Below are 14610 nucleotides of genomic sequence, written 5' to 3' on the forward strand. Positions count from 1 at the left end.
ATTGTGAGTTCACGGATTATTGTGTTTTACATAAGAAACCTGTAACCACTACCCACTATGCACCCTCCTTCCCCATGCATCTGAGCCCTTTTGCAAAGCCCCTTCCAAACACGTGGCCCAGAGCCCGAGTTCCTTTGTCCTGAGCCATTTTAAGGCCATTATAGGTGGCCGTTTCACAATTAGTGCATTCCAAAAAATGGACAACTGAGAACACATTTTTTTTTTTAACGTAAATACTTTTCTTCTGAGCAGGTATACGGCAGCAGGCCATCCCCCAGACATGTTTTGTTTGGCCAGCTCAGGATTTTTCAAAAATTTAAAGTAGTTGTCAGTATTGGAAAAACTAGGAGGTTTCTTTCTTTCTTTTTTCTTTTTTAAATTTTATTTATTTATTTTGAGGGCGAGAGCTCGAGAGCATGCACGCCGGCATGAGCGGGGGAGGGGTAGCGAGAGAGGGAGAGAGAGAATCTCAACCAGGTTTCACACCCAGCAGCACAGAGCGGGACGTGAGGCTCATACTCATGAATCTTGAGATCATGACCTGAGCCAAAACCAAGAGTTGGATGCTTGACTAACTGAGCCACCCAGGCACCCCCCAAAATTAGGAGGTTTCTAGTAAAAATCAGAATATCTGACATACTGACCTAAATCACAGTTCCTTCAGGCATCACACCCCAACACACACACACACACACACACACACACACACACACACCCCAACACCCCAACACACACACACATACCCTATAATGGGGCCCTGTTTGCTAACTTCTGTTATCTGCTTGACCCCTTAGTTGAGATGTTCACCCTTGGTTTATACAATTCCACAATAATTCTAGAGTGACCTTAGACATAAAATCACACAATCTATGTCTAAAAAGAAAGAAATGAATCCTTTAGACTCTGAAGGATACTGTAGGGAGAATCTGAAACCACATCCTGTAATGGTATTGTTGATTAAAAAAAAAGCATCTCTCTGTATATTTTAGTCTCAAATACTGCCTTGCAATGAAACAGTAGTGAATAAAAATGCCAGATATACTGTTCTGCCCAGGTGTATTTTCTTAAAGATGCTCTTTATGTGTAGAAAATTCTCCTAAATCTTAGAAATAAAAGCAATCCCACGTAGGGCTGCTGGATACAGTGAAAGAAGACTCATAATACAGTAAATATCGCATAATTCTCAGGCATATTTCAAGTGAGTGTTGATCTACTGGGAAAATAATGTAAAATGGGGATATCTTTTCATCTTTCCAAAGTGGTAAAGCCTTTGAAGTAGCCTGCCAAAGATGATCTTTTTGAACAAAGCTATTTTACAGTAGTCCATCAATCATTTAAGATTTGTGTGCAGAAAAGTCAAACTTAGTAACTTAGATGTCTTTGAAAGTTAATTTGGCAAACAAACTGCTAACTTAACGCTTTTTAGAACACCACTTAATATTAGATACCTATGTCTCTCTTCTTCATGCCAAAAAAAAGCATTAACAAGTCCCAGAGTGTTGCATTGCAACTTACAATTTCACAGACACAGCTGGGTCTTAATCATTTCTTCAGTTGAAAAGTACACATTAATTAATTTGCTTTATCTTGAAGAAGAGGGAGAGAGCTTGCGAGCAAAGCCCGAGCAATTCCGTATCTCCCATCTCTGATGTGTGGATTAAAATTAAACCTTAAATGAGGACTTGCTCACAAGGGCAATCCATTACCAAGAGACGTAAACATGTATTTATAGACAGGTTAAAAGCAATCGTCTGTTCATTCATTCACTTGCCAGTTCTTCCTATTCTGGAGAAACTGAACCCAAAGGGAAGAAGCTCTGAGGTCCCCTTATTTGTTTCTCATGGCATCTGTTCAGTTTAAAGAGGAGAAATCAATAACAAGAGTAAGTAAGACATAAACCAGATACCAGTCAACTGTTGCAGTTTTAGATGAGAAAGTACACGGGGAAAAGGAAGTGGCAACATGTACCAGGGCTCAAGAGCAGTATTATCGTAGAATACAGAAGCATATTACCTCGGAGAGTTTGCTGCACATAATGGAAGAATAATGGGAGCCTCAGAACGCTGATTCTCATTGCTTTAGAAATCTTTGGGAATATATGTATACGTTTGCAGACTAATTTGTCTTGACATGACAGATGAGTCCCTAGCCTTCCACAATTGGCATTCCTCTTTGTACAAATGTCCTACAAGCTAACGAGACCGAGTCCTGCTATTTTAATGTACCTCCCAATTTTCATGTTTCCCATCCTAAGAGGGCGTGGGGTAGATGCAATATGCATAGCCCCAAGAGCCGGCAGGCAGAGCAGTGCTTGCAGAAGAAACCCATTATGCACTTCCATTGACTTCTCTGAATCCTTCACACATAGCCAGGACCATGGCTGAGATGGGTTATTTGCATGTCCCCAGGTTTACAGTAGGGCTGTGCGCCAGGAAAAATAGCCATTTTATGTGTCTTTCTCTCATCATATCATCAGGTTGTTAACATGTACATCATACGGGACAAAGTGTTCAGGCAGTACCGCGGGCAGTCCACACGAACACTCCACAGTTGTCTTCAGCTGCAGTTTTGATGTATTATCCCCTTCCTACCCAACTTTGGGCTCTAACCCTTGCAGATATGTAGGCAATATATTTTCTTGTTGAAACGATTACTTTGTGGGGCGATCCCAAGTCAATCACGTTGTCATTTCCCGTTCTGCGGAACGTGAGCTGTGTCTCCCTACTAAGACCACGGCAGTACAGAACCAAAAACCAAACAGGAGCTCGGCGCTGAGCTTAAAACTCTTAACCTCGCTGGGATACTGCAATTAAAGAGGTTGTTTAAGTAGGTTTTGAAACTTTGAAAAGCGCTACCCACAGAGAGCATATTTATAGGTGTCTGCAGACATTTGCCGATTTCCCTCTCTTGGACTCTGCTTACAGAGTCCAAATATGATTTAGGTTTCAGCAAATATCCAGACAATTAGATAATGGGAAGGCTTTCAATGTGACGATTCCAAGCAGAAACATCTACTTTGAAAATAAGCTTATTCTGTCTGAATTTTCCATCTAATTGTCTCAACTTTCCACCATTCTTAGCCTGAAGAGAAATGGCCTTTGTAAAATGTACCATTACTATGAAGTTATAATCCTAGTCTTCTCCAACCCACAGTATTTGTGGAAAACCTTAAGAGCACTCTTAATTTTAATAGGCATCTGCTTGGTGAATTTATTAGATCTATTTAGATACATCTAAAATTGATGAGCTGACTTTACTCTGAGTCACATGGGCAGGAATTGTGTTGACTTACTACATGGTGTCAGCTCAGATACCAATTCTCTTTTACTGTAATTTTTCCCCTACGGTTTTTAAGACCAAATTGAGTAATGGATCCATGATGTGTGACCCGTGTGGCTGAACGGTCTGTGCAGAATGCTTGATTGGCCAGGAAAGCAGCCTTCAGTATTCCAGATCGAGGGCCAAACAAAAGGGGCTCAAAGGAAACCTGTCTGAAAATCTCGTGACTGCATTTGTGTTGATACTTGGTTTTTCAAATGATCAAATATTTTCAGGAATTGGTGCTTCCATCTACCTCCCTCCCCCGTACCCTTGTCATACAGCAGGTCACTGTGGCAGCAAAGCATGAAACAGGATGTCACTAGAATTGGGAATGATTATGAAGTCAGAGAACGAGAATTGCCACATCTTACTTCTGATTCATCGGGTTGATTTCATAAGCACCGAAAGGATTGGGGAGCCATGACAGGCCTATGCAGCCAGAGTACCACTTATGCTTAACCCCTGATACTAGTTCCAATCCTCTGCCCAACTATTCCCCCAGTTCCTGCCCTGGAAAATTCTACTTGGGCTCACACACTGCTGGTATCTAGGACTTGGCCAAAACTTGGCTCACAGAGCAGGAAAAAAAAAAAAAAAAACCAACCAAGTTGCCAACATTTAGAAAAGAAAAATAGCAGATTTAACGTACAACTCTGGATTTCTGGCTTCTTAAAGATAAATCTGAGATCTGACTTAGCTGGCCAACATTCCACATGGCCAATGCTCTGGAGCCAAGCAGCGGCTGCCCAAAGTACATCAGCTAGCCCTCTCCCATTGGAAACATTCCCACCACGTTCCGTTGTCTTAGGAAGGCTCTTCACCCGCTAACCTCGCTTCACCTGTCTGACCCTTGAAGCCTCGGCTCTGAGGGCAGCCTCCATGCCCAGGAAAGGCACATCACCTCTGCTGCACGAATTATTCTGCTTGTTTTTACCGTATCCGCAAGCAGTGGTATGTCAGTCTTAGCCAATGAACCCAGTGGGACCCAGCGTCGGTACACGCAAATGAATGGGTGGATGTATGCTGCTCGTTTTAGAGACTCAAGGGGGCTGCTCCACACGCTGCCAACCCATGCACCTGCAGCACAGTGTGCCTGCCCCTGCACCTGGACTTGGCTGTACGGATACAGCTTGTATCACAGTCTTCTAGAATGTTGGCATCCAGTGAATGTTTTAATAATACGCAGTAATGGTGAGAAAGATAATTTACCTGAAGACTTGCAAATGCAACATGTTCTTGATAAGAGCTCTTAAGTGTGTCCTAGAAATAAAGAGGAAATGGTGGTAGTGGCAGGGTTCCCCGCCCCCCCCCATGAGGCAAATCATTTACTCCCATGTTTCAGGTATTCTTTTCAAGAGCACATTTTCTATTGACATCATAGGAAGTTTTAAAGGTAATCAATAATTCTCGCTGTCGTTAATAGAAGGAAGAGCACACTAACAGGGTGACCCTGGGCAAGTCACGTAGCCTTGCTGGCTCTGTTTCCTCACCTGTGAAAGGAAGGGATATCAAATGTAATGGCCTCTGGGACTCTGCCAGGCTCTGAGAGTGCAGGTGACTCTGCCCCAATGAAGAAGGGAGTGGGTATGTGGCAGTGATTAGGGCCGACAGTATGGAGTGACCTTGAGCCAGGATGCTCCTGTTGTGAAAAGTTCCTTGAGCTGGAGCAGAGGAATCCCAGCATGTGATGCTGCCCACTTTCAACATAGGACAAGCAAGGCTCAAGTCCCATAAGTAGTTCTAACCTGGCCACAGGGACCATACTTATTACCATTTAATCCCATTCAGATAGTTGGGTTTTACACTAAGGGTAACACTTCTATTTTTATTGCTCTAGCTTAAAAAAATATTTTTAAAATTGAAGTGTAAACTGACATATTAGTTTTAGTTTAGGTCTACATCATAGTTATTTGATATATATATGATATATATCAAATAGCTATGATATATGTAATATATATCATATATATTAAATATATATTATAATATATGATATATCACATATGTCATATATATTATATGTTATATGATATATATGATATATATGATATATATATATATATAATTTTAAGTAGGCTTCACACTCAGCCTACATATTATATGTTATATGATATATATGATATATATCATATATATATGATATATATGATATATATCATATATATATATGATATATATGATATATATATATATATATATATATATATATATATATATATATATAATTTTAAGTAGGCTTCACACTCAGCGTGGAGCCCAGTGCGGGGTTTGAACTCATGACGGTGAGATCAAGATCTGAGATGAGATTAAGAGTCAGATGCTTAACTGACTGAGCCACCCAGTGCCCCTGATTTGATATTTTTATACATTGCAACATGATCCCCATGTTCAGAGTAGTTACCATCTGCACCATACAACATTATTGCAATATTATTGAGTATATTCCCTGTGCCCTACGTTACATCCCATGACGTGCTTGCTTTATAGCTGGAAGTTTGAACCTCTTAATCCCCTTTGTCTGTTTCACCCGCCCCCTTACCCGTCTCTCCTTTGGTACCCACCATTTGTTTCCTGTATCTATGAGTCTGCCTCTATTTTGCTTGTTCATTTGTTTGTGTTTTTTAGATTCCACATATGAGTGAAACATGGTGTTTGTCTTTCTCAGTCTGACTTCCTTCCCTTAGCAGAATACCCTCTACATCCATCTGTGTTGCAAATGGCAAGATTTCGTAATTTTTTGTGGCTGAGTAATATTCCACTGCACGTGTGTACACACATACACCCCACTTCCTTATCTTTTCATCTCCTGATGGACACTTGGGTTGCTTCCGTGTCTTGACTATCGTGCTCCAGCTTCCTGATGTCATCACCTTTGTCTTTATAATGTGATTGTCTTTAAAAATCTGAATTGAAATATGTGAAAACAGGCTATTGCTCATAATGTAGGAGGGTAGAAAGAGCAGAGGGTCAAAACATGGGCTTTTGCATCCCACTTACCAGCTGGGACCTTTGACAAGATAAGATGCCAAAGATCACCGGGCCTCAGTCTCCTCATCTTTGGAGTGGGTAAAAACAGTGTCTTAAGTTGGGTTGTGAGATAATGCACATAAAAAGCGGTAGCCCTCCATAAATAAATGTTTATTCTTCTGTTGAGAGACTAAAAGATTATCTTTTAATAGCTTTTCTTGGAACTCCTTGAATTCTCAGGTGGGCCCCAGATTAGCAACTGGGGTGTTCTCCTTCTTTGGTGGGAGAGGAATCCCTCTCACCTTTCCCCTTCCCTTTTCCTCCTGCTCTCACTCCCCTCTTCCTCCTTCCTGGTCCCTGAGCTTCCTATCTCTGGAGGTGGGCATCCGGGAGAGGTGGAGAGCCTGCCTCAGAATGGCGTTAATTCACTCTGTGTGATTTGTTAAACGTGCATCCCAGCACTCACTCGAGTGCAAAGGAAAATAACAACATGGACAATAGGAAAGGGATGGGGTGGGAGTGGAGATCTATCGAGCACTGTCTGCATGCAAGGTAACCATGCATGTTATTTTAGTTAAACATCGCAGCAACCCAGGGAGACAGACCGTATGGTCTCATGCACACAAGGAAACTGAGGCTCCGGAAGGTTAGGCGACACGGCCAGGTGGCACACCGTCACTATTTACGACACCAGCAGTAAGAACGGGAAGTGCAGACGCAAACCCAGGTCTGTGTGACGCCAACGTTGATGTCCTTCCAGTACATCAACGAGAAAGGAGAACAGAAGGAAGGCTGGAAAGAGAGAGCTGCCGACATAAATAGAAACTGCACTTAAGGTAATAGTTGAATATAGGTCGATGCATCTCTGCTCACGTGGACAGAGTGGCTGAACGTCCCTAATGGCTTCAGTAATAAAACTATAAAAGGAGCACACGAGTTGCTTCCAAACATGTCGGCATGCAAAGGCTCATTCCACTTTACAGCGCTGTGATTGCAGGCTTAATGTGACAGAAAGACGCAAATGCTTCTAAGCCACAGTTTTAGGAGAAATTGATTGTCTCGTGACAACATTGTGTTAAGTGGAACCACTTGCCAGCTTACAGCCTCCTCAGCAGTGATGTTGTAAAGCCGATACATCATAGAGAACAGTGTCTGTTATGAAGGGTAAGAACAAGGCCGCCTGCTTCAGGAGCCGATAAGATAAATAGATCTGGACACCCCTCAAGTCGGGGGAAGGAGCCTCTGCCCAGAGAGAGGCAGGAGAGCAGGTGCTGGTGCAGAAAATCCAGCTTGCTGAATGCTGGAGACTTGTCTCCCAGACACCCAACTGCTGATTATTCTCGCACCATCTCAAGAATTACAAGTGTTTAAACAGCAGGTGTCCCTCACTGGCCTGGACAGCCCTGTTTCAAGGGCTCCAGCATTAAGAGGATGCTGCTGTCCACAGGACGCATGGCCGGGGCCACCAAAGAACACTTTGCAGATGGAATTAGGAGCAACGTGGCCCCGGTGATCCTGGTTGAAACCGTTCAACTCAGTCTTTAGGGACCACGTCTGGCCACCTGTTGGGTGATATTTGCATTAAGACATAAGGTTCATGCAAATGAGAAAGATAGCCCTGGCTTCTTCATCTTTTTTTTTTTTTTTAGTTCATTTAGTTAGTTTGAGAGAGAGAGAGAGAGAGCATGAGCAGGGGAGGGCAGAGAGAGAAAGCCAAGCAGGCTCTTTACTGTCAGCCCAGAGCCCGACGTGGGGCTAGAACCCACGTGCTGCAAGATCATGACTTGAGCCGAAATCAAGAGTCGGACACTTAACCGACAGCCACCCAGGCACCCCTAGCCCTGGCTTCTTAATAAAGACTCCACTCTCTCTCTTTCTCCTCTTCTCAGCCATCAGCAGAGATATAAAAGCACCCACTTCAAGGGAAATGTCACAGACCTAACTTCAGCACATCTTGGAGAGTGATGTTGGCATTCAGTGGAGCATAATAATAAACACTGACTGTGTATAACAGATGTTCCATCTTAGGTCTAAAGCCACCGTCACAAAGGAGCAGAAAAACAGCTGTGAATTCGGAAGTCTCCTTAGGAAAAAAAAATTTATTGGAAAAAATGAAGTTTGGTTGTAAACCGATTGAATCTTTTAAGGGGAGAAGGGATGTCTTAGCGTTCAGGAGGTTCTGTGTTACGACCATTTTCTTTGTCTTTACCAACACGGTCCCCTCTTCCCTGACACCGGCCCTCCCCAGCCGCCCCCCTGCCGAGCCAAGGCATTCAGTGCACTTTGCTCAGATGTTTCCAATACACTCTTCTGCCTCACCAGGGCTCCGTGGGCATAGTCATGACCTTAGCAGGCCCGAGAATACCGTAGCCAAGTGTCTTGACCTCAGAAAGCTGCAACAGTCCCAGCCATGCTCATCTATGTCACACACCAGCTTCTGGCCAACTCCCATCTTTGCAGCCTTTACAGTATTGCTGAACTCCAGTATCTGCCCGGAGACAGAAACAAATCCCTCCTTTGTTTTACCATTAAGGAAACTGAGGCCCCGAGAAGTGAGGTCACTCGCCAAGTGTGGCACAGCTCAGAAGTGGCAAAGCTGAACAGCAGTCGAGGACTCCTGACTCCTTCCTTGAGCTCTGTCCCTACATCACAGTGCTTTCAGAAAGGAAGCCAAGACTCATTCATTTCTCCTGGGCTTCCTGCCTGATGTTCATTACTTCCATTGCCCGATTCCCTGCTTGCTCTCGGGAGCCAGGCTCTGTGCTAGATGCTGATGAGATGGAGATGGAGAAAAAGGTCTCCTCACCCGCTAGGAACGTCCTCTTTAGTAGATGGACCCGACAGCTCCTCCCCATTGCCCTGAGCCACCCAGGCATAAACAAGTACCAATAAGGTTTCAGAAAGACAGACAAGTCCCGTGGGAGAAGAATACTGTCCAGAGGGGGAAGGTGTTGCAGAGAGAGGTATGGGGCTGGGGTGGTCACCCAGAGCCTCTGGTTGGAGAAAGACTTGGCATGTGGCCTGGTGGTTCACTGTGGACCAGAGGTGCCAGAGGGAACTGAGAGATCTCAAGGAGGACCCGGTCTGGAGAAGGGTGTGTTGAAATGAGCAACTCTGTGCTGATTGGATTTTCAGACACCAAAACTGGACCATTTCACTCTTTGCTTAAGGAATTCCAAACATTTGTCTAAAGTAATGGATGGATATTTTGCACTTCACCCAAAGTTCGCTTTAAAGAATTTTAGCTGAGAATGAAGATTGGACCAGATTCCTTTTCCCTTCTAAGAATAGGACCCAGGAAGCGGAAGGGTGGCGGGGGGGGGGGGGGGAGGGAGCTCTCAGTAGAAGCTCAGAATATTGGTATTAGTTTGTTTGAGGTGTGGATTATGTGAGTTCTTTTCGTATTACTCTCCCTGGTTTTCTGTACATCGGTAATTTCATTAAAAATGAAACAGAGGGCAAAAATAACGGGCCTAAATTGGAGGCACTTTCCTGTCACCCTTAGAAAGATATCTGCAGAGTGACGTTGCAGAGAGCGAACTAGAGACATGAGTGTCTGAAGTTTTCCACGAACCTTTGTCAAAATTCTGAGCTGATTTAAACTAAAATAGAGCAATTTCTGGCCTTTGACAGGACGTGTCTCCCCAGTAATTTCTCCTCTGTTTGCTCTCAGTGTAGTTAATGGAAAGCAGGCTCTCCCAGCCACAGCCCTTACCTTGCTGCTCTTCCCTGGGCCTGGGATTTGCCCCAGGCATAGCTGGCTGCTGGGATAGCGTTCTTTCCCCTTCTGGAGTGGAAGCCGGCTTCAAACATGGGTCACAGAGAAATGGAATCCACCTGCAAGCCTCCTCCTTTGAGCTCTTAACAACAGCCCCAAATAACAACATCACCAGTCACAGATGATTGACACTTTGAGCCCTACAAATTTTTATTGCTTTTTTTTTTTTTTTTTTTTTGGTAGAACAGTCTCCAGATCAGGCAGCGGAAACCATTTTCTTGAACTAACCTTGTTGCATCAGGTTCTCTGGTGTTTGCTGCTAGCATGCTAGCTTTCATTCTTCCTATTCCTTGTCTCTTTCAGTGAGGTCCGATGCTCTTCCAGTAACGTGAAAGCCAAAACTAGACCTTGTAGTTGACTACAAGCTTCTCATTGTGTATAGAGAAACATAATATCATTTCAGGATCTGCTCCATAATAAAGCACGCTATTCCTGGCTGGTTCTTATCATCAGTGAAATATCTACGTACACAGTGGGTTATCTGTGTGTCTAAGTCTAGACACATCCAGGACAGACATGAGATGGAAGCATTATCCCTGGAGTTTCCTCAGTTTTCTTATAGTCTTTAGGAAATTCATTTCATTTATTAAAAAGAAAAACAAGTTCTCTTTATGTCCTAGGGAACCGGATTAAAACTGCAAATTTAAAGTTAAATACATTTAAATGTATTATTGCATTTGGTAGACATTGCTGAATTTCTGAAATGAATGATACCTTTATTGCCTTTGTTCATATTCTTTATTAGGCTGGCTTGATTTACTTAGAACAGGTATCCGTTTGAATTGGAGTAGAGAGAGCACCACTTTCTGGCTGCTTTTCAAATCAAGCCAAATCTGGTGATCACACTCCCTGTCATCGTTTATTTATAATGTGAAATCGTACCCTCAAAATTAATAACTATTTTCAAACATCCTGAAAATATGCTTCCTTAAGGCCAGAAAGACTAAGTTCCAGGAAATTATGGGTTTGTTTAAATTTCTCTGCCACTTAATGACTCGATTCCTTACATAGGTGACTTAAAGTTCACTGCACAGAAACAGATTTAAAAAGTCCTGTTCATTGAGATGAAGGTGGTTGGCATCTGGATGAACTATTTTCATAGCAGTAGTTGTCTTGAAAAATGCCTCACTTTTTCTTAAGTTTAAAGAAAAACAAGATTTGATTTTGTTTCTTAGATCTAGATGAAGCAAGTCAGTTTTGAATTATAGGTATACACTCCCTTATTTGCGATTACAACCGAAACCAAACCAAGAGAACAGACCCACCGGAAAACTTACAAGTTTTTCCCCATTTATTTGGTGACCAAATTTGACCCAAATTGGCATGACACCATTTATAGTCTTTATTTATTCTTGTTAGTATGAATACTTACACATGTCAATGCAAAAAACATTTTTTTTTTTTTTGCAGAAAGGATTTTAAAATTGAAATGTAGTTAACATACAGTGTTGTATTAGTCTCAGGTATGTGACATGATTCAACAGTTCTAGACATTTCTCAGTGCTCACCGTGATAAGTGTAGTCACCACCTTCCATCAAACAACATTACTGGCAATCTTATTGGCTGTATTCCCTGTGCTCTACTTTTCAGCTCTGTGACTTAGTTATTTTGTAACTAGAAGTATATACCTCTTAATCCTCTTTATCTATTTCACCTCCCCCATTCCCACCCCCTCTGGCAGCCACCAGTTTGTTCTCTGCATTTAAGAGCGTTTTCTTGTTTGTTTTGTTTAAATCTCACATAGGAGTGAAATAATATGATATTCGTCTTTCTCTGTCTGACTTACTTCGCTTAGCATCATACTCTCTGGGTCCATCCATGTTGCAGTTGGAAAGATTTCATTCTTTTTTTTTTTTTTATGGCTGAGTGATACTCCATTGTGTGCGCGTGCGCGCGCGTGTGTGTGTATACACACATCTTTATCCATTCACCTCTGGGTGGACACTTGGGCTGCCTCCATATCTTGGCTATTGTAAATAATGCTCCACTGCAAACAGTGTTAATGGCTTGGTTACTGGATGTTGCCCCCCCTGGGGTATATGTCCCATGTCACTTTCCTAAAATATGAAAAATTAAAAATTCTCAAACACATCTATTGCAAAGGTTTTGAGAGAGAGACTGCAAAACTATATTCCTTTGTCCCTGAAGAGATTAAAAACAGGATGAAAGGGGCGCCTGGGTGGCTCAGTCAGTTAAGCGTCCGACTTCAGCTCAGGTCATGGTCTCGTGGTCCATGGGTTCGAGGCCCGCGTTGGGCTGACAGCTTGGAGCCTGGAGCCTGCTTCAGATTCTCTGTCTCCCTCCCTCCCTCTCTCTGCCCCTATCCTGCTGACACTCTGTTTTTCTCTCTTTCTCAAAAATAAATAAAATAAACATTAAAAAAAATAAAAACAAGATGAAAAATAAGGGCAAAGGAGGTGCTTTACAGCATGATTCCCAGCACCAGCTTTGCTAAACCCAGGAGTTCTCTGATGTTCCAGGTGTGCTGTGAGGGGCTCGCAATGAAAAAAATGTAGTCTCATTTCCTCTTTTTTTAAAAAAATGTGTATCCTATTATACTTGAAACAATAATTCAGAGGTTAGGAATTGCTGACTGAGCCACCTCGTCTTGATTTCCTCCGTTCTGTGCTCATAGTGACGGGTTCCTGTCCATACATGGGGCTGACAAGAACAGGCTTCCATAGAATGAGTGCAGCGGGGTGATCTTGGTAGAGAGGGTCGCAAGGACTGGTGGGTGAGCAGTGGCATCTACCACTGGGGCGAGTGGCAGCCTCACCTGGGGCAGCAGCACCCCTCGCCCCGTCTGGGTGAGCTTCATTTTCCTTCCCACCCGCCAGCCAACGACCCCCTTCTCTCTCTCTGGGTGTGTTAAAGGGGTAGACTTCACTGCCTTTTCTGTGCAGTTGGGGGTGGTTTCTCCAAAGGAGCCTTCATAGTGTGTGGGGTCTCTAATCTTTCTCTCCCCTGTGGAATGACCCCGGCTAATGGCTTTTTCCAGTCCCTGTAATCAGAGGGAACTGTGGGCTGGCAGTTGCTGCTTGAGGTACTTGCCTTTAATTTTTAAATACCTGCAACTGTCCTTTCATAGATAACACCAGTCCACTGAAGGGCTCATTAATAAAGTGAAGCATTTGAATTTCAAGAATATTTTGGGAGGACAGCTGTTATCTTGGGCAACAGGTGGGGTTTGCAGAGGGGGAAGGCATACTTCTTCCCTTCTTCCCTGAGAGTCTCCCCACAAATTGTAGTCCCCCCCCCCCCCCGCCAATGGCCCACCTCGTTTGATTCTCACAACATGGGCACTGGGCATCAGGCACAATGCTGATCACTTCTACTTCTGAGCCAAAATGGAGGCGGATGGCTAATGGTGGATAACCGGGACACAAAGTTAATGACGGCAATCCAGATTGTCTGGAGGGAAAACAGTCCATGGTTATCACCAATTGACCCCCCAATCTAAGAATGAGCGAATAAGTGAATGAATAAACAAATAAACTGCAAATCCCATAATTAATAGCATGGCAGGCAATCAGTATAATTACTGTCTGTGAAAGAGACCAGAATCAGGAGAAAGTGAAATTATCCAGGAAGCTTGAGTGTGACAGGCAGAAGCCAAAGGAAAGTGCTGAGGGTCAGACAAAAGAGAAGTGAGGAAACCCAGCCCAGCAGATGTGCCCAGGCGGCTGGTCACCCCAAGACAGCACAGGGATCCCTGCACGCACACACATGCACGGCTTTCTTGGGGAGGAAATGGTGGCATGGGAAATGCATAAATGGCTCTGAAAAGCTACCCATCATCTGGTTACTGGAAAGCATAGAGGTCCATGTGGGTCATACAGGCTTTCTCTCTGGTAAGGATGCTAAGGTCTGAGTAGTGAGATGGAACACACACACACACACACACACACACACACACACACCCAGAGCTGTAGAACACCTGGAGAGGGACTAATGCATGAACTTCTTTTTGAAAGGGAGAGTCCCCAGGTTCACTGTGAATAAGTAAAAGACTAAGGCAGAATCATTTTCTACTCAAATGGTGATATTCTTCCTGTTCAGTTAACATAGTCTTCAGTTCTCCAAAAAGTAAAAAAAGAAAAGTCATTCTGAAGTGTTATGCAAGAGTAGGCAGATGTGTTCCTCGCATATCTATTTAATCAGCCCTTTCCAGCAGCACTAAGGCATGGAAGAAAGGCAGAGGGTCCTCCAGAATTTTCAGTGAGGTGGGAACAAGGTGCTGTATGACACCCGGCCAGGATTACCTAGGCTCGGGCCCCACGTCACCATCTGGCATGAGGACATACCTCTTCCCTCACACTTTGTGAGGTGGCCTTGGAGGCTGAGACTCGTTCTCGGTAATTTTCCCCATTTTTCGCAAATGGTTTTATTCCAAGGGGGCATTGTTTTTGTGTGTCACAGATTCGTTCCTTAACGTGTCGGGAGTTGTCATTGGGAACGGGACACCTGAGATGACAGCATACAGGCGTGCTGGCAGGGAGAGAGGACTTGACTTTCAGCGTTTGGTTAAATGAGCAGCGGTCCC

The 14610-nt window shown here is 43.6% G+C and overlaps 1 protein-coding gene across 3 annotated transcripts in view; it reads right to left on the reverse strand.

Annotated features, from left to right (window-relative positions):
• SEMA6A (semaphorin 6A) overlaps positions 1–14610 on the reverse strand; it is a 135281-nt gene that overhangs the window by 64166 nt on the left and 56505 nt on the right. The gene's annotated exons all lie outside the window — the stretch shown is intronic.

Source organism: Prionailurus bengalensis, chromosome A1 (assembly GCF_016509475.1).
Source record: "Prionailurus bengalensis isolate Pbe53 chromosome A1, Fcat_Pben_1.1_paternal_pri, whole genome shotgun sequence".
NCBI classification, from domain to species: Eukaryota; Metazoa; Chordata; class Mammalia; order Carnivora; family Felidae; genus Prionailurus; species Prionailurus bengalensis.